The sequence below is a fragment of the Podarcis liolepis genome, assembly GCF_965112155.1.
Source record: "Podarcis liolepis genome assembly, chromosome: 16".
Lineage (NCBI taxonomy): Eukaryota > Metazoa > Chordata > Lepidosauria > Squamata > Lacertidae > Podarcis > Podarcis liolepis.
In genome coordinates this window covers 18,149,620-18,170,006 of record NC_139567.1, presented here as the reverse complement: position 1 = coordinate 18,170,006, position 20,387 = coordinate 18,149,620, and the positions used below count along the sequence as shown (strand labels likewise).

The 20,387-nt window shown below is 45.1% G+C and overlaps 1 long non-coding RNA gene across 1 annotated transcript in view; it reads left to right on the top strand.

The window, feature by feature from the left end:
• The window catches only part of LOC310696116, a 158,831-nt gene extending 152,687 nt beyond the window's left edge, over positions 1-6,144 (top strand). The window contains exon 4 of the long non-coding RNA XR_014520438.1: positions 5,658-6,144. This is a non-coding gene — a long non-coding RNA (uncharacterized lncRNA). The remainder of the gene's footprint in view (positions 1-5,657) is intronic.
• The last annotated feature ends 14,243 nt before the right edge of the window (positions 6,145-20,387 follow it).

Sequence of the window (20,387 nt, the reverse complement as noted above, 5' to 3'; positions counted from 1 at the left end):
AGAAGACACACACACACAATCCAAATGTCAATGGTACACATTTTGTATACACTCTTGTATAAATACGTCTATTTGTGTGTATGTTTTGGGGACCGAAACGGCAGTGCAGAATACACAATGAATAATGCATCTGAAAGAAAGGTAAGGTAAAGATAAAAGGACCGCTGACCATTAGGTCCAGTCGTGGCCGACTCTGGGGTTGTGGCGCTCATCTCGCTTTACTGGCCGAGGGAGCCGGTGTACAGCTTCCAGGTCATGTGGCCAGCAGGACTAAGCCGCTTCTGGCAAACCAGAAGCGAACCATTTACCTTCCTGCCGGAGTGGTACCTATTTATCTACTTGCACTTTGACGTGCTTTCGAACTGCTAGGTTGGCAGGAGCAGGGACCGAGCAACAGGAGCTCACCCCCTCGCAGGGATTCGAACCACCAACCTTCTGATTGGCAAGTCCTAGTCTCTTTGGTTTAACCTACAGCACCACCCAAGGTAGCAATGTATAAAATGATGCATGCCATGGGGGGTGGGAGGCAGACAGAAGCTTGTCTGCTGCCATCATAATGGTAGAACGTGGGGTCATCCAAAAAAGCTAGATGTTAGAAAATTCAGGAGACTAAATGAATTACTTCTTCACAATGCCTATAGTTAGACTATGAAATTTGCCAACAAAGTCAAGTAGACCACTAGCCATGAGAGCTATTGAGAGTGCGCTGCCTAGTTTCCTGTGGCTGCTGTTTGTTCTGTTTTTATGGTATTATATATTTATGTTTACATTTTTAAGGTGTGATAAGTCACTTGGAGACCTTTGGGTACAAAGAGACTAACCAGCCTAAACAACAACAATAGATTTATAATATTACTGTCAGTACAAGAGTCAGGATGCCTCTCTGAATGTTAGTTGACAGGAGTCCTGAATGAGGGAGTGCTTTTTTAACATCAGTTTTTAAGGCCTTTTTGGTGTTACAAATCATATAAGCAGGGGAAGGTACATCTATCGCCTCCGCTTTCAATTCATAGAGTCTTTTTCAGAGTTCGTTTATACTCAGCGAGGTACACTTTTGTCATAGACATCTTGTGGTTGGTGGGTGGAAAGAGAAGGGGAGAAAGAGATGGGGCTATTATCCTTTCATTCTGTTGCCTACTGTTAGTGTAGGGGTTTGTGTCAACATCACCTGGATAGGTCCTCTATTTATACATTTATTTTTGTTACTATTGCAAGAGATTAGGGGGTCCCTAGATTGGTTGGTTGGATTTGCAGTATGGCTTGCTTGTGGGGAGGGTTAGGTTGTTGGGCCAGGTTAGCCATATTGATGAGTTCATGGAGGATAACGCTATCAATGGCTGCTTGTCATGATGGCTATATTACTTCTACTGACAGAGCAGTATGTCTCTGAATACCGGATGCTAGAGATCACAAGCAGAGAAAGCACTGCTGCTGTGTCCAGCTTCTGGCTTTCCATTGAGCGTCACCACCCCCATCATTCAGCCCAGACACTGAGGTCCAGCTCCAAGGGCCTTCTGGCGGTTCCCTCACTGTGAGAAGTGAGCTTACAGGGAACCAGGCAGAGGGCCTTCTCGGTGGTGGCGCCTGCCCTGTGGAAAGCCTTCCCATCAGGTGTCAAGGAAATAAACAACTATCTGACTTTTAGAAGACATCTGAAGGCAGCCCTGTTTAGGGAAGTTTTTAACGTTCGATGTTTTATCATGTTTTAAATATTCTGCTGGGAGCTGCAGAATTATTATTATTAGTAGTAGTAGTAGTATTATCAGTGCTTTTTTTCTAAAAAAATGTTTAGGAGCACTCTCATTTTGACTCAAGAAAATCACCATTTTATAGTTCAAATTGGGAAAAATAAATACAGCAAATGGACAAAAGTACAAAGATTCACAAAATGTTTAGCGGTATGTGTACCCCTGCATCCCCCCAGAAAAAAACACTGGTTATTATTGCATAGACAGGTGGATTCCCCCCAACCCCAGGTGACCGCCAAACAGAATAATGACTCAAGACAACGTGCTATGGGATTAAAATTGGCCACAACTTTATTAAGTTTTAGGTGTAGGGAGACCTTGGCTCAGGCACTGGGCATTTATCCTTCCCGGTCCCCAGCTGGGGATCTGGGAGACATCAGGGTTATCCAGAATGTGTGGGGATTGGGCTGGCTCTGGAGAACATATATTCAAGCAGAGAGCCCACTCCCCATTTTACTGCCACTACAGGGAAGAACAATGACAACCTCTCGGCGTATGGCCAATGCCTCCCCTCAAGACCCCTTTAACGGAGAACCCTGGGATCACCACCGCAAGGGGGGCGTGGGTCACCGCTTCACACCCCCATTTAGGAAGATAGACTAAAGGATTCCGCCCAAGGCCTGAAACCACCGAAGTTGTGACGGTTTGCTACGAGAAAGGCAAAACCTGCCAGTGCAGGAGACTTCCTTTCCAGCCCTTCAGCAGCTACCCTGACGTAGCAGCGCCCACGTACCTGTGGAGAAGAGGTTAACCTGCAAAAGAAGGCTTAACTGAGGGAGGGCAGGGTGGAGCCAACTGATGCTTCACAGGTAAGATTCACCTTCTGTTGTGTGGGCAGGGCGGTCCCTCCCCCTACCTGGCCGATTCCCTGGCAATGCCTCCCCAGGCGGGATTGGGCGATTGGCTGAGGTAGGCGGAGACCTCCAGGTATCCAGCCTGGGGAGGGCGAAACCAGTCTGTAGTACCAGGAGCCGCACTGGGATCCGGGGGGCTGTGCGTGACCATGAAAAGGCACCCCCCCATTTGATGTGGGGAGCGGCCATTACTACCTGGTTGGTCAATGGGAGAATCTGACCAGAAAAGCCTTTGGCCTGATCCAGCAGGAACATTCTAATGTTCTTATGCTCCAAATATTTATAATTCACTCTCACCTCCCCCCTCCCCCAATGAAGCTTGGATTTGGCTGCCCTTTTGGCACCCCCACCTCTCCCCTAAAGACTGAAAAACGATGGGTCGAATTCTTAGGCTGAGCGCTAAGTGCCACGCAGGATGACTTTGCAAAATCTCTTTCTGGCATGCCACAGGACCAGGCATGAGAGAGGTGTTTGTCGAACACCCCAGAAAAGTACGATCTCGGAAAAAGACTGGCGATCTCAAATCTTTGTTTAGCCAGGACAGTTTTTATGGCTGCTCTAATTGTGCCACGCATTGCCACGGAGACAGGAGACAGGCAAGAGGGTCTGATGGTGGCTGGAGTGTCAGAAAAGGAAGAGTGCCAAGACAGAGGACTGCATTGGGAGGATTTAATATTGTACATAAATACACTTTACAGTCACAGAAAGCCTGTGCGCAGAGAGAAAAACTATTGGAATATTTTATAGTGATGCAGATCGAGTGAAAAGCCTGTGAATAAAAAAAGAAAGAGGAAAGATAATTATTTGATGGAGTTCTCTTAGGATACGCCACAGCAGGGAATACTTACAGAGAATACATATTACTGGAGAGACACAGCTATTCAAGCATCAAACTAACCTATAAATTGTCACAGGAGAAAATTGGAGGAGAGAAATGGAGAGAGGCTGTAGTGCCGGCCAGATTATTAACGTCGGGTTCCGCTTCCTACCTCGCCCGCTGCAGTTGTCTGGAGCTACACAGCCCCACAAAAAAAGGGGGGGGAGAGAAGACCGCATCTAATAAATGTCTAACACAAATTATGGCTCAAGCGCTACAGTAAAAAGATGGCATCATTTATCTCTCCACCATCTGCACAGGATCATTTGGCCTAGTGGCGGCATCCTGGGCTGACTGAGAAAGTTTTATTTCATGCGCCCGGTTTGGCGGCTCGGTTCTTCTTTGAAATTCAGCAGTCTGCAAAGCTGCCTCTGCAGCTTCAGCCCTGGGATTGCAGAGTCACTGGCAGTTTTTTGGTCTGGAGTTCCACAACAGCAGGCTGCAATCATGCAGGGAAAGTTCTTGCTTAACTCAAGACTGATAACAAACCTCTTTGCAGGCAAGTGAGAAACCTGAACAACACAGTTCGGAAGAACTGCCACCATCTCCCTTCTAACCTAGAGCGCAACATCACCAGCCATTTTTGAGCTGGGCAAAATGTTGGGAGGGCTGTAAAGGTAAAGGGTAAAGGGACCCCTGACCATTAGGTCCAGTCGCGGACAACTCTGGGGTTGCGGCGCTCATCTCGCTTTATTGGTCGAGGGAGCCGGCGTACAGCTTCCGGGTCATGTGGCCAGCATGACTAAGCCGCTTCTGGCGAACCAGAGCAGCACACGGAAATGCCGTTTACCTTCCCGCTGGAGTGGTACCTATTTATCTACTTGAACTTTGACGTGCTTTCAAATTGCTAGGTTGTCAGGAGCAGGGACTGAGCAACGGGAGCTCACCCCGTCGTGGGGATTCGAACCACCGACCTTCTGATCGGCAAGTCCTAGGCTCTGTGGTTTAACCCACAGTGCCACCCGCGTCCCGGGAGGGCTGTATCTCAGTGGTAATGTATCTACTCTTCATGTTGACGGTCCCAGGTTCAATCCCTGGCTTCTCCAGGTGGGGCTGGGAGTGTCCCCTGTCTGAAATTCTGGAGAGGTGCTGCTGATCAAGGTGGGCATAGCAACACAAAAAGAGCCTCCTGGATTAAGCTAGTGGCCCATTTAGGGCATGAGACTTTGCCACACAATATATTTAGAGCAATGGGAGAAACGTTGGCAGGAAGATATAAGATTTATCACCTGTAGTACAATAAAAGAAAATTTCATCAGAATGTTCTACAGGTGGTATTTTACACCAGTCAAATTAGCAAAAATCTATAAACTGAAATCCAACTTCTGTTGGAAATGCAACAAGGAAGCTGGTACAACAAGGCATATGTGGTGGAGTTGCATCCCGATTAAGTACTTCTGGGAAGAAATTCATGAGGAGTTGAAAAAAAAATTCTTTAAATCCCATTAACGAAAAAACCAGAGGCTTACCTACTGGGCCTCTTAGGAAAATAAATACTGAAATCGAAAAAAGAATTTTCTTATACGTGACCACCGCAGCTAGGATAGTAATAGCATCTAAATGGAAAGCTAAAGAACTACCTACCAAGGAGGAATGGATTCTCAAATTAAATGAATATTTAAAATTGGCTGAATTAACAGCATCCGTACGACAGCAGTCAAATGAAAAACTAAAAAATGAATGGCAATGCTTTGATAATCATATGGCAAAATATTGCTCTAAAAAAGACATGCTAATATGCTTAGATTAAGAATGTAAATGCATCAAAACAATAAATTATCAATGACATATGTATGTATATAGAGAAAATAAAAACAATCAGAATGCAATGATAAGGGTAAAATTGATTCTAGAGAGGACGAGTAGCGGTGGAGGGAAATTAAACAGGGTGGTGGGTTTATTTTATTTTGTTTATATTTTTTCTTTTTTGGATATTGTATAATGATTTAATGTATAATGATTTAATGTTTCTTTTCTGTTATGTATTATTTCTCTGTTTCTAGCATTCGGAAACATTACTGCCTCCGACTGTGGAGGGAAAGCATTGCCATCATGGGTTCCAGCTGTAAATAGCTTTTGCCTCCACAAATTTGTCCAGTCTTCTTTCAAAGCCATCCAAGATGATGGCCATCACTGCTTCCCATGGGAACAAGCTCTACAGTTTATGTGCTGAGCTAGGTGGGTCATTGGTCTGGTTTCATTTATGACAACATCCTACGCTCTTCCTGCCACAAATAGTCAAAGGCCTGGAAACGATGCCTTATGAGGAACGGCTAAGGGAGCTGGGCATGTTTAGCCTGGAGAAGAGGAGGTTAAGGGGTGATATGATAGCCATGTTCAAATATATAAAAGGATGTCACATAGAGGAAGGAGAAAGGTTGTTTTCTGCTGCTCCAGAGAAGCGGACACAGAGCAATGGATCCAAACTACAAGAAAGAAGATTCCACCTAAACATTAGGAAGAACTTCCTGACAGTAAGAGCTGTTCAACAGTGGAATTTGCTGCCAAGGAGTGTGGTGGAGTCTCCTTCTTTGGAGGTCTTTAAGCAGAGGCTTGACAGCCATATGTCAGAAGTGCTCTGATGGTGTTTCCTGCTTGGCATGGGGTTGGACTCGATGGCCCTTGTGGTCTATTCCAACTCTATGATTCTAGGATTCTAGGATTCTATGAAATAGGGCAGTCGGTCAGACCTTGATGCAAGCCAAGTTCTTGAGCAAATCCCATTCATCCCAATGGGGGCTGTGCCTTGAATGCTGCATTTTCCAACACCCAACTGTAATTGAAGGCCGTTGGGAAAGCACAGCCTGCTGAGCAGCTATGGAAGTTGGAAAATTCCAACAGAAATGAGAGCGGAAATATTTGTCCCATGTCTGGAACAGAAATCAGGACAATGAATACAATTGGTATTTGCTGCTGCTGCTGTTTTCAGGTGGTCTCAGTTGAGACATAATTGAAGCCCCCACATTTGCAATGTGTTTCCTTAGCACTGGAATTCCATAGCATGGAGTTTAAGGATCGGCAGGTAGGATTCCTCTGGACTTCTTGTGCCAAACAAGAGAGAAGGGGCGTCTAGCTCTCTCAGTAAACAAAGCTGAAAGCATGTTGGAACTCCTTCCGCAAGGCGGTGTCATCATCCTGAGGCCATATGTAAAAAGGCAGGCATGCAACCTGTTCTAACTCCTCACATGATCAGATCACACATTTGTATAACTCAAGGCACCCTTGTTGCATCAACAGGGAGAGATGAGCATAAGAACTCGAGAATAACTCTGTTGGTTACAGAGTGGTGCTGATAATGCCAGGGTTGCAGGTTTGATCCCCCGTATAAGACAGTTGCATTGCAGGCAGTTGGACTAGATGGTGCTCAGGATCTCTTTCAACGCTACAGTTCCAGGATCCTAAGAGTCCTGCTGGATCAGGCCAATGGACCATCTGGTCCAGAATCCTCTTCTCACACTGGCCTACCAGATGCCCCAATGAGAAAGTTTGCAATTATTATTATTATTATTATTATTATTATTATTATTATTATTATTACCCCACCCATCTGGCTGGGTTTCCCCAGCCACTACAGGCAGCTCCCAACAGAATATTAAAACCACAATAAAACATCAAACATTAAAAACTTCCCTAAACAGAGCTGCCTTCAAGTCTCTTCTAAAAGTCAGATAGTTGTTTATTTCCTTGACATCTGATGGGAGGGCATTCCACAGGACAGGCACCACCACCGAGAAGGCCCTCTGCCTGGTTCCCTGTAACCTCACTTCTTGCAGCGAAGGAACTGCCAGAAGGCCATTGGAGCGGGACCTCAGTCTCTGGGCAGAACGATAGGGGTGGAGATGCTCTTTCAGGTATCTTGGGCTGAGGTCATTTAGGGCTTTAAAGGTCAGCACTAACACTTTGAATTGTGCTTGGAAACATACTGGGAGCCAGTGTAGGTCTTTCAGGACCAGTATTATATGGTCTCGGCGACCGTTCCCAGTCTCTCTGCTGCATTCTGGATCAGTTCCAGGTCATCTTCAAAGGTAGCCCCACGTAGAGGACATTGCAGTAGTCCAAGTGGAAGATAACCAGAACATGCACCACTCTGGAGAGACAGTCTGCAGGCAGGTAGGGTCTCAGCCTGTGTACCAGATGGAGCTGGTAGACACCTGCCCTGGACATAGAATTAACCTGCAAGCAGGACCTGAGCACAAAAGCGGTCTACTCAGATGCAGCTTCCAGTAGTTGGTATTCAGAAGCATTATTGCCTCTGAGCATTTGGGCAGAGCATAGCCCTGAGTATGGCTAATAACCATTGCAAGCCTTATCAAACAGGTTCTAGCACCGCAGCTGAATGGCAGGATGCTACAGGAGCATTTGAAAGAAAGGAGATGGACCATAGTGATCCTATTCAATTCTTCTCGCGCCTAAGCCATTTTTTCTTTTAGTTAAATAAAAATTCCAGGCACCAGGATATCTTTATATGATGCTTTTAGCAGTGTGACACCGGTTCTCTGCATTTCTCTTCTCTTAGAAGTGAAGAAAGACCCAACATTGTGAACACATGGGCAACTTAAAAAGCATCTAGGCCGTTCTTTTTCTCAATTCAGATACAGGCTGGTTGGCGTAAAAATGCATCAAAGGCAGAGTTTGATAGGAAAACACAGTACAAGTGCAAGATAGATGTGGGCTGTGGCTACCACTGTGTTTACACCATTTCCCAAACCAATGATGAGAGTAAACCAGAGTGTGTGTACACAGCCATTGTTACACTTTCAGAGCTTGTGTAATAGATTTCTTTTCACTGCTTTCCAGATCAACCTATGTTATCTCTGTAATTTATTTTCTTTGTTGGTTTTACTGTTTTATGATTGGCATTATGCTTTAATTTCTGTACGCTGCTCTCTGAATATTCATTGAATGTAAAAAAAACACAGTTAATAATTTTGAAATATATAAATATATGTGGCATAGCCACATCTGAAATACTTTGCAGAGACCTGGACACACACCCCAGCATGGGTGGCGCTGTGGTCTAAACTAGGGGTCGGCAAGGTTTATCTTGCCTGGGCCAGATCGGTCCCGTATAGAGCCCTCCGTGAGCCGGATCGCACACATGCCTGCAATTTTCGGCATTGGCGTCTGCGCAGACAAGATTTCTGGAGCCACAGAAGCGAGTCCTCATGCTGCGCTGCACCAGTTTAGCACAGCGCATGAGTGGGCAACTCAGTTGGGGGGGCAGCTCATGGGCCGGTCAAACGACCTCCGCGAGCTGCTTCTGTTCCATGGGCCTAAGGTTGCTGACCTCTGGTCTAAACCACTGAGCCTCTTCGGACCACCAATCAGAAGGTTGGTGGTTCAAATCCTTTTGAAAGCACACCAGTGCAAGTAGATAAATAGGTACCACTGTGGCGGGAAGGTAAACATCATTTCTGTGCACTCTGTTTCTGTCATGGTGTCCCGTTGCACCAGAAGTGGTTTAGACATGCTGGCCATATGATCCAGAAAGCTGTCTGTGGACAAACACCAGCTCCCTCAGCCTGAAACCGAGATGAGTGCTGCAACCCCATAGTTACTTTCGACTGGACTTAACCGTCCAGGGGTCCTTTACCTTTACTTACCTTTACACATCCACAAGCTTAAAAGGGTTGTTAAAACAGCTGGAAAAGGTGCAGGAAGAAACACAATCAATTTTTTTTTAGAAGAGTCAGAAATCACATTTCTTATGAGCAAAAGCTGAGTCATTTGAGACATTTTACTTTAGTGTGGGGACAGACGAGCAGGGAGAGGTGGCCAGCTGCAATTCTGTACCCATTTACCTGGGAGTAAGCCCCACCAAGACAATGGGACTTACCCTGGAGCAAACAGGGATAGGATTCTGCTGCAAGGTGACAATCCTATGCGTGTTTGTTGTTCCACAGGTAAAGCCTGGGGACCATGCTGATCACCACTATGACTGCTATGAGGAATAAAATGAAGAGCTAAAATTAGATCTTATAGGAGCCCAACCTGCAGATCAGGAAACCTCTCACTTGACTCTCAGCTCTGCCACAAACTCACTAGGTAGCCTTGGGAAGCCTCCCTTTGGCCTCATTCCACCACCTGCCGTTTTGCAGTCTGCTCTATAGGGTTGTTGTGCAGATTGCACCAAGGAGATGCCCATGAAATGATCTGAAGACTCAGAAGTCCTGTTTATATACCCGGCAGTTATGAAGTGCCTGTAGCAACCAATCCAAGGGATGTGTCCCATTTTGGAATGCACTGCTTTAAATGATACTTCACCATCGCTTGTGAAGTATGGTCAAGAATGTCTCTGTCTCTGTCTTCTTCTTGTTGTTGTTTAGTCGTTTAGTTGTGCCCGACTCTTTGTGACCCCATGGACCAGAGCACGCCAGGCACTCCTGTTTTCCACTGCCTCCCGCAGTTTAGTTAAACTCATGCTGGTAGCTTTGAGAACACTGTCCAACCATCTCGTCCTCTGTCGTCCCCTTCTCCTTGTGCCCTCAATCTTTCCCAACATCAGGGTCTTTTCCAGGGAGTCTTCTCTTCTCATGAGGTGGCCAAAGTATTGGAGCCTCAGCTTCACGATCTGTCCTTCCAGTGAGCACTCAGGGCTGATTTCCTTAAGAATGGATAGGTTTGATCTTCTTGCAGTCCATGGAACTCTCGAGAGTCTCCTCCAGCATCATAATTCAAAAGCATCAACTCTTCGGCGATCAGCCTTCTTTACGGTCCAGCTTTCACTTCCATACATCACTACTGGGAAAACCATGGCTTTAACTATATGGACCTTTGTTGGCAAGGTGATGTCTCTGCGTTTTAAGATGCTGTCTAGGTTTGTCAGTGCTTTTCTCCCAAGAAGCAGGCGTCTTTTAATTCTGTGTTATAACCATGTAAAAACTTCTCCCTTACTGTTGATACTTTGGTTTCTCCCCGAAGCAGAGCCAGTCTTTTCAGCCTCGGGCCAAGTTTTCTTCCCCTCTTTATGTATTTTTTTTGGGGGGGTGACTGGGGGTGGGGAGACACGCCTAGCGCCTGTTTGGGTTCTGATCATCCCAGCTGTGACCCCCACCAAGATTACAAGATTATGCTACACGAACCCAAGAACCCAAATGCTTCCATTGGGAAACAGATAGATGATGCAGACGCATGCCAATACACGTATGAATGACAGAAGAATTTATAGGCAAAGATCCATTAATGAAACTGCTCTGAGCCGCTGTGGGTTCTTAGACAAGTGCTGCAGAGATGAAAGCCTTATTTATGTGTAAGATATATCTGCAGAGGGAGCTGTAAATGGCCAAAGTATGAAGGTTTGCAGCAAATGTAGTAAAGTTTTATATTCCTGAAAACTAGGAATAAAAAAAATAGAACAATTTTAAAATAAAGTGGATAAAAGGGGCCTTCCGCACAACTGTAAAACCATCTTATAAGATTTAATTGCTGGCTTCTTGTTAGAACAGAGATGATTTCAAACAACAGGCACAGCAACCACGAAAAGTCCTTCACAATCGCTTCAGGGGGATTTGAGGAAGAGGAGAAACAGCAGTTTGGCATGCAGTGGTCATTTAGCACTTGACTCTGTATAGCCGACATGCAATGGCACTTCATATTTACATGTTTCATTTGTGACATGCAGTGGTGTGAAGTATTTGATAACTGACATGCAATAGTATTTTATATGCCGATTACTAGATTCCATGCAAAGCAGACCCTCAGCTGAGCTGCAGCCCCTTTCCCAACTATTCCATAAAGGAATTAAGAGCTCAAATTTAGAAGCGGGAGGGAAATCTGATTTAAGAATCCAATTCCATATTTGAAATTTCAGTCCAGGACTTAGGGCTTGTCTACACTTCCACTTATCCTATGCCTAGAAAGCCCAGATCTCAGTTTTCTGCTTGTTCGGTGACTTCTAGGCATGGTCCAAGTGGTTTTAGCTTTCCCAGGAAAAACTCACTCGTTACTGTTGGCGCGAGCATCAGTCTGCAGAAAGTGCTATTGATGCTTGCTCTGATTCAGTATTAAAGAGCAGATTTCCCTGGGGGGAAACAGCACCGCAAGTGGAAGTGTGGACTAGCCCGTGCATGGTCCTTTTGGCTCTCTAGCCTGGCCACACACCTTAAGTTGCATGTTGCTTCATTGGTACAGTTCAATATTGCTGCTCAAGCAATTCTTTGGCTTGTTTGTGCGATCGGGTTGGTCCTCTGCACACGAGCCTTTGGCATCCCGCCGATAGTGGCTTTTCCTCAGCTCCTATCCTTAGATACTCACAAGCACCCACAAGCTTTTGCCAAACCCCAGGGGGGAAGTTCTAGAGCAGAACTTGAGGAAATAAATTGGATTTTAGACCTTAAAAGCTTCGTGGTTTCATTTTAATTTTACAAGTATAAGTTCTCACTTCAAGAACGGTTACTCTTCTTCTTTCCCAAAGGTAGCATTAATGGAAATGCTGGCTTTTAAGGATCTTTTAGCAGCAGTTTTGAGTACTAAGAACTCCAGACCACATTCCATTTTGCTACACTTGTAAAGCTGAAAGTATCTTCTGCCCACATTTTTATTCAGCGGACCTATTTTTCTGTACATGATTATTGGTTAGTTGAGTGTCTTGAGTGTTTTATTAAAGGGAGAATTGAGTGGATGAAGTGATGTTGTGGGTGGAAACAGAATGTGTTGGCTGAGTGGTTGGCTAAGTGGGTGTGCATAGATTGGTTTCGTGTAGTGTAAATGTGAATTATTTTGGTGATTGTGTTCCTACCACACATAGGGTGTTTTTGGTAGTATTTATGAGATTTTTCCAGATACATACTTAATTATGTTGCATTTCAACGTTGTACTTCAATGCATCTTTATATTGCATATATGATTTGCTTTTGCGGTACTTTTTCAATTTACTCCTCCACATTTAATTTACTTCTGCTTGGAGGTAACATCACTTTGTTATGCAAAATGTGGAGTAGCGGCAATAAGAGGAGGTGGACTCTGTATTGTATGTTATACTGATGGTACTGTTGTTGGGATATGTGAACCTCTCAACGATTCCTGTAGCAATGTGAAGCAGTATATAATTTAAATAAGCAGGCAAGCAGGCAACATCATTGCAGTTTTCACTTTGCAATTTCTCTTCTATTGGTTGCCAACTTGAATAAAATATTGGGCAATTATGCGGGGCAAGTAGGCTCCACCCCTTAATCGGACCACATGACACAGTGCATGCACACCATTTGAATGGCGATGCCCATCAACTTTGGGGTGGGGGGCGTTTCCAGATATTTTATGGGGGGGGCAAAGCCCCCTCGGCCCCTATGAGTTGGCTCCTTTGGTGTCTTTTCCCTATTCTGATGGGGAGGGAGGGGGGAAACCACAGGCTTGGCCCCAGGAAAGTGGAGGTCCAGGGCTGCTTGCATGCTGTGATGAAAAAGTTGGTTTTGGATGAATCAACAAGTATTTCTTTCATTTTCTTTCTTTCCCTGCCAGCAAATGGTTAATGAACGGCAGCCTCTGACTGGCCATGGTTCCAGGAGGGAGAATTTAAAAGGAGAGGATTTGGGGAGAGACAGTTAGTTAGAAGTTGGGGGTTGAGGGAGTGAAGAGGGTTGGTTTTGGAGGTTAGGAGACAGGGTGAGGTATAAAGAGTGAATGGGAGAAAAAAGTTGGTTCTGGGTGGAAAAGAACAAAAAACGTCCACCCTGAGCATATTGTGAAGGACAGAGTGTGGTGTCCTTTCTTAAAGTACCGGTGCCTCAGGAGCAGGAATGTTAAAGGGGGTAGATAACTGAAAGAAAGTATCACCATATAAAGGAACCAAACCTACAACTCAAAGCCAACTGAGGACAAATTAAAGTGAAATCGCACTGTACTCTTAAAGTAACCTATGTTTAATCCATGTGTGCTATATACTATCTTGCCTTAAATAAATATTGTTTATTTAAAGAAAACCTGTCTGAGACTCAAACTTACTAGTTATCCCCTCACAAAGGTCCTCCCAAGGATACTCTGGGCTAAAATTTTAAGAGGAAAGGAATAGAAACCTTCGAGTTAAAGGGTTGTTCAGTAAGGTGGGGGCAATTTATCTGAGTGAGAGCGGGCCCACCGGCGTGAGAGGAAAAAGTGCCGACGCGCCCGTCGCACATGCGTGCATCTGATGTCAGCACACCTGTCATGGTCCCAGGCACATTTTTGAGAGAGGACGTGACCAGGCGCCCCCCCCCCCAATGGCTCCCTCATTGGAGCCTGGCTTCAGTGTACAGCTTCAGCTCTGCTCCTGGGTCAGGATGTGGCCCAGGTAGCAGAGAGAAGAAAGAGAGTTGCAGCAGTGTTGCTGCCCTTTCTCTGCTGGGCAGCGTGCCCAGCTGGACTGGGCATAGGGGGCTGCCTCTGTGTCCCACTCCCCTCCGGGTGCACCCTGTGGCAGAAGCATATGCTCAGCCACTGGGCGGCTGAAGTCGGGTGCACACACCCCTGTGGCATGTGTGGCCCTGGTGCAAAAAAATTGTGGGTGCCCTGGGAACGTTGTGGGGGCTGAAACTTTTAATTTAATTTAAATTTTAACATCACAATTCATCCAAAATGATTTGTAGGCTACAGGTTACCCAGCAATGGCCAACACTGAGTAAACTGGCAAAAATGTGGTGGTCTTGTAGAAAGGTTATGGCTTACTGGGAAATAATATACAATGAAATGAAAAGGATGTTTAAAATAACATTTGTAAAAAACACACACCCCCCCAAAAAACAAACCCAGAAGCTTTTCTCTTGGGAGATATAGGGATAGAACTACCTAAATTGTATAGAAATTTATTTATGTCTGCAACTACAGCAGCAAGGATGTTACTTGCCCAAAAATGGAAAGAACAAGAAGTTCCAGCAAAGGAAGAATGGATACAAAAACTTATGGAATATGCAGAAATGGAAGAACTTACCGGAAAAATAAGAAATCAAGGTAACAAACTTTTTATAAACGAATGGAAATGCTTTATTGAATATTTACAGATAAATTGTAAACAGATAAAAGCACTGGAGGGATTATTGTAATAACCTGCAGCTACATAAGAGTATATATTTAAAGAAGATAAATAAATGAGAAAGTTAAGTTAACTTGGATATGCAGAAGGTATTAAAAATAAATTTAAGGAACCCTAAAAAGAGGGGGAAGGAAGTCAAGTTTTAAAATGTCAAAATGATTGTAAAATCAGTGAAATGTATATATCTGGAAAGTATAAAAAAAATTAAATAAAGATTTGTATGCTAAAACATTTGTATTTTTGCATCTACTTATTTTTGCAGTTTAAAATAAAATTAGCAGTTTCAACTTTTGTGCTTTCATTTTCTTTTCTACAAGACACCTGCTTTTGAAAAATGAAGTTAGCACTTTGGGGGGGCAGGGTATTTTTTTTGCAAATAGTTAGTCTTGCTTAAGGTGCAAAATAGCCTGGCACCGCATGTTAGTCAACTTCTCTGGCCTTAAAACAAATAAGGGCAAAGAGGACTGCAGCCTTGGTCACATTGCTAGCCAATCATTGTTATTGCTCTGGAAAGATTGTGGCAGTTGTTGGTTGCCAGTTCCTTCCAGAGGACATAGGAGAAGTTGCTTTTCCCTGCCTTGGTTGCAGATACTTTCTGGGTTCCCGAATAAGCCTCCTCGTGTGGCTTATGGGTGGAGAAGAGCTAAGGCCAAATGGAAGCAAGATGTACTTGAGAAATGCATATGGCTCTTTGGCAGTCATTGGGGCATAAGTTCACCTGTCACCGGAACCTGGCTAAACTCCAGCCCTTCCTCACTTGTGGATCAGCTGTTCTCCACTATTCCAGCACAGTAGAGATTTTACTGTGTCCCTCCATTCATGTCTTACACTTTACTGTCATCTGGTGAGAGCAGTTGGGAATAGCACTATTCACTTGGCAAGTTTGATTTGTGCAAAGCTAAAAGCGCCTTTAGAGGAACACGGGTGGTGCTGTGGTCTGAAAATGTTTGGTAATGTGAAAATAAGGAGCAGATTTACATATAAGAGGGTGAATGTTAAAAGAAGACACAAGGTAAAGAAGTGGTTATAGAAATGTGATAAATTTGTTAAGGGACATGGGTGGCGCTGTGGGTTAAACCACAGAGCCTAGGAATTGCAGATCAGAAGGTCGGTGGTTCAAATCCCCACAACGGGGTGAGATCCCGTTGCTCGGTCCCAGCTCCTGCCCACCTAGCAGTTCGAAAGCACGTCACAGTGCAAGTAGATAAATCCAGCGGGAAGGTAAACGGCGTTTCTGTGTGCTGCTCTGGTTTCGCCAGAAGCGGCTTAGTCATGCTGGCCACATGACCTGGAAGCTGTCTGCAGACAAACGCTGGCTCCCTCGGCCTATAGATCAAGATGAGCGCCACAACCCCAGAGTTGTCTGCGACTGAACCTAATGGTCAGGGGTAAACGTAAAGGTAAAGGGACCCGTGACCGTTCGGTCCAGTCGTGGCTGACTCTGGGGTTGTGGCGCTCATCTCGCTTTATTGGCCGAAGGAGCCAGCATACAGCTTCCAGGTCATGTGGCCAGCATGACTAAGCCGCTTCAGGTGAACCAGAGCAGCGCACGGAAACGCCGTTTACCTTCCCGCCGGAGCGGTACCTATTTATCTACTTGCACTTTGACATGCTTTTGAACTGCTAGGTTGGCAGAAGCAGGGACCGAGCAACGGGCGCTCACCATGTCGCGGGGATTCGAACTGCCGACCTTCTGATTGGCAAGTCCTAGGCTCTGTGGTTTAATCCACAGCACCACCCGCGTCCCAATGGTCAGGGGTACCTTTACCTTTAAAAGCACCTTTTGGCCTGAATACAGCAATGAACAGCACTTCCCCCCACCCCCTTAGGAAAATAGGTGCCAGTACTCACTGCCCAGAAATGGCCAGAGGAGGGACAGGCAAGCAGGCACAAGGGAAGACACTCTGCACATGCTCAGAAAAGGAGGCGGCAGGGCTCCAGGATCCTGCCAGAGCCCCACACCTCCTTCCCCAAGCTTGGGAGGGTCCCAAGGCAGGTTACAGCAATTTTAAATTAAGAATTAAGAACATTGCAGTATTGAATGGAGAAATCCAGCAAGGCTATGTGGGGCAACTCTTGGGCCAGCTATGGAGGTTCCAGCCTCTGCAGAAGGCTGTGACTGGACAGCTGATGGGGAGAGACTATGGCCAGCACATAAATCAATCCAACACTCAAAAGCATGGGTAGGCAAACTAAGGCCCAGGGGCCAGATCCGGCCCAATCGCCTTCTAAATCCGGCCCGCGGACGGTTAGGGAATCAGTGTGTTTTTACATGAGTAGTTACAGATAGGTAGCCGTGTTGGTCTGCCATAGTCAAAATAAAAAAATTCCTTCCTGTAGCACCTTAAAGACCAACTAAGTTAGTTCTTGGTATAAGCTTTCGTGTGCATGCACACTTCTTCAGATACACCCAGTGTATCTGAAGAAGTGTGCATGCACACGAAAGCTTATACCAAGAACTAACTTAGTTGGTCTTTAAGGTGCTACAGGAAGGAATTTTTTATTTTTACATGAGTAGAATGTGTGCTTTTATTTAAAAAGCAACTCTGGGTTACTTGTGGGGCATAGGAATTCCTTCTTTTCTCTCCTTTTTTTCCAAAATATAGTCTGGCCCCCCACAAGGTCTGAGAGACTGTGGACTGGCTCCCTGCTGAAAAAGTTTGCTGACCACTGCTCAAAGGTCTGCACTGGATGCTCATACATCACCCTGTCCCTCCTATCATATCTTATACTTTACCACCATCTAGTGAGAGCAGGTGGGAACAGCACTATTAATTTTTTTTTCTCCGCAAGATGAACTCACTAAAAGCTAAAGGCAATTTTTGGCCTACTGAAGACTCCCCGTCCCCCATTTCTTCAGACATTTTAATTGAAGCTTGATTTTATAGTTTTAACTGATTTCTCTGTGTGTGTGTGTGCATTGTTTCTTTGTAAAATGCTTAGCGTTAAGTGGATATAGATTGTATAAATAAATACGCATTACACACAGGTGTAGCCAATGTGGAGCCTTCCATCTGTTGCTAGACAGCAATTGCCCCCCAACTAGGCAAATGCAACTTTTTATTTGGGTTGCTGGCTGCTATTCCACATTTTTCTGTGCAATATTTCCAGCCTCAATGAAGCAGAAGTTACCCCCTCCCCAAGGAGTAAACAGTCCTTAAGGGATATTTGTCATATTTTTTTTAAATCACCTTTTAGCATTAAGTTGAGTTTCCATACATCAGGAATTTCCCGGACATAGTCGGGATTCGTCTGTTGAAAATAGTATCTGAGCAGAAATCACTGTAATTCAGAAATCCAGATGTATGGCAACCCATGTCGGAAGTGTAGATTTAGGCAAATTTCCTTTTTAAAAAGCTAAAAAGAAAAACCCTCCTTTTTTCAGATTTTGCAAAGAAAAAGCGCTCGACAACTTGGCCCAACCTTTGTATCTGGATTAGCACTTTATGAAATACGGCAACCCTAGTATTAAGAGTTAAGAAGGAGAATGGCACTAGTAAATTATAAAACCAGAACACTAAACATGCAAAACAAAAAACGAAACAAAAGATTGCTGGAATGGCTTTGTGGGAAACGGAGGTAAGTGCAAAGCAGAGAGGGAGGTAGGAGGTCACAAACAAAAAGGAGGAACATTCTCATACAGGGTCAGGGGCAGGTATGATTCAGACCAACCTGTTAAACAAAGCCAGATGTCACAGGTGATGCCAAATAAAGTCATACTTCAAAAACTGTAAAGTCACGGTGGCTTTGTACACTGTGTTTTTTTTTCATGTTTGTCACAACTGCCGTCCAAGTGGCAGAAAAATCCATTAGTTTAGCTGTCCCCTTCCAAACCTTAAGACAATGTGTTGCTTTTTTTCTGATGCCGCTAGGAGCAAAGCTTTCTTACATCAGCTCCTTCCACCCCAGATGTAACTTAAAGGAAAAATTACCAAAGGTTTTGAAAGGATGTTAGCATTAATTCCTGATAAAATAGCAAGAGGACACCATTTGGAGTCTAGGGCTGGTTTTTGCCATGCTGAATTATTTGAATTTTTAAAAATCTAGTGGTTGCTGTAGCCAAGTTCCTCCTTTGCTCCCCTATTGCAAATAAGAGACAGGGTTCCTGGATCACCTTGCTGGTGATCGATTGAGGGCAGGCATCCCCAAACTCAGCCTTCCAGATGTTTTGGGACTACAACTCCCATCATCCCTAGCTAACAGGACCAATGGTCAGGGATGATGGCTTGCCGCTGCGCAAATCCAGCTTCATAAGCATCGGGGTATGTCCTCCCTTTTGTAGCACATAAATCAAGGCTACTTTCTCGGCAAAGACCTCCTGCATCAGGCATTCCCTCTATATAACTTAGGGACCTGGGATTCTTTTTAGCCCTCCAAAAGGTCCAGTCCACAGTGCAAGCTAGAACAACCTTTTACTGTCCTTATCAGTTGGCTATAAATCAAGGCTTCTTCTGTGCATGAGCCACTGGCTTTGGCAGCTGCACAAACACAGTCCGGCCTGCCTTTATTTACTTTCACTGTTAGGCATCATTACTGTGTAAATTGACAAACCTGTGATGAATCAGACCACCCACAATTACAACTGCATAAAATTCTGGACTTACACCTTTGGGTTGGGTTCCTCATACCTTTCGTCAACTTTTCATAGGTTGCAACTGAATAAAGGATATTTGCTTTTAAAAAGCTGCTAGCTTCTTCTCTCCTTGGTTGGACATCACCCATCTTCTCCGACAGTAGCAGACCCCTTTGGGGCCCTGAACCAAAATTCTAAGTGTGTTACGTCAAGCCATGAAGTCCTGAGCCACCCCAGAACCAGTTGCCTCCACATGGATGTTGAAGTCACCCAAAACCAGCAGCCTGGGAGTCCTCAACCAGGGGCGTAGGAAAGGGGGAATGGGAGGTGGACCACCCCAGGTTCCCTCATTGAGGGGGATGACATTTGGCATGCCGCCCACCCACGATTCCCAAGCCCACCCCGAGCCGCTGGGGTAAGAGGGGAGCTGTGCCACATTGCTGGTGGCATTCCCCCCTTCCCCCTTTGTTTTGACAGCTTGGGGGAGGGTTTTTAAATATAATTTTTAATGAGTTTTCCATATTTCATTTCATTTTCATTCCACAACTCCATAACTTAAAGTAATGCTCAAAAAGAGCATTGACCTCCTTCCCTCCCTCTTTCTGACTTCCACATATCTTTAACAAATTTAAGGTAAAGGTAAAGGGTTGTGGCCGACTCTGGGGATCATTAGGTCCAGTTGTGGCCGACTCTGGGGTTGTGGCGCTCATCTCGCTTTATTGGTGAACCAGAGCAGTGTACGGAAATGCCATTTACCTTCCCGCTGGAGCGGTACCTATTTATCTACTTGCACTTTGACGTGCTTTTGAACTGCTAGGTTGGCAACTGGAGCTCACCCCGTCGCGAGGATTCGAACCGCCGACCTTCTGATCGGCAAGTGCTAGGCTCTGTGGTTTAACCCACAGCGCCACCCGCGTCCCTCAACAAATTTATCGCATTTCTATAACCACTTCTTTACCTTGTGTCTTCTTTTAACATTCTTATATATGTGTCTTATATGTGTCTTATATGTAAATCAGCTCCTTATTTTCACATTACCAAACATTTCAAGTCAAACCTACAAACGTTTTCAGATGTTTACAGTTTTCTTTCAAATAAAATATAAATTTTCTCCAGTCCTTTGGGAGTCTTGGGCGGGCAGCTCGCTGAATGTCTGCTTTGGGTGGCTCACTCTGGCCCCAGCTGCAGGGCGTGCGCACCACTCCAGGCACCTGAGCAGCTATCCAGCACCTGGGAGGGCACCCTCCTCACCACGTCCCCATCAGGAGCGTGCCAGCCCTGGGTAGCATGGGCATATGCTCCGCCACTGTCCCCAACACTGCCTCCAAGACCA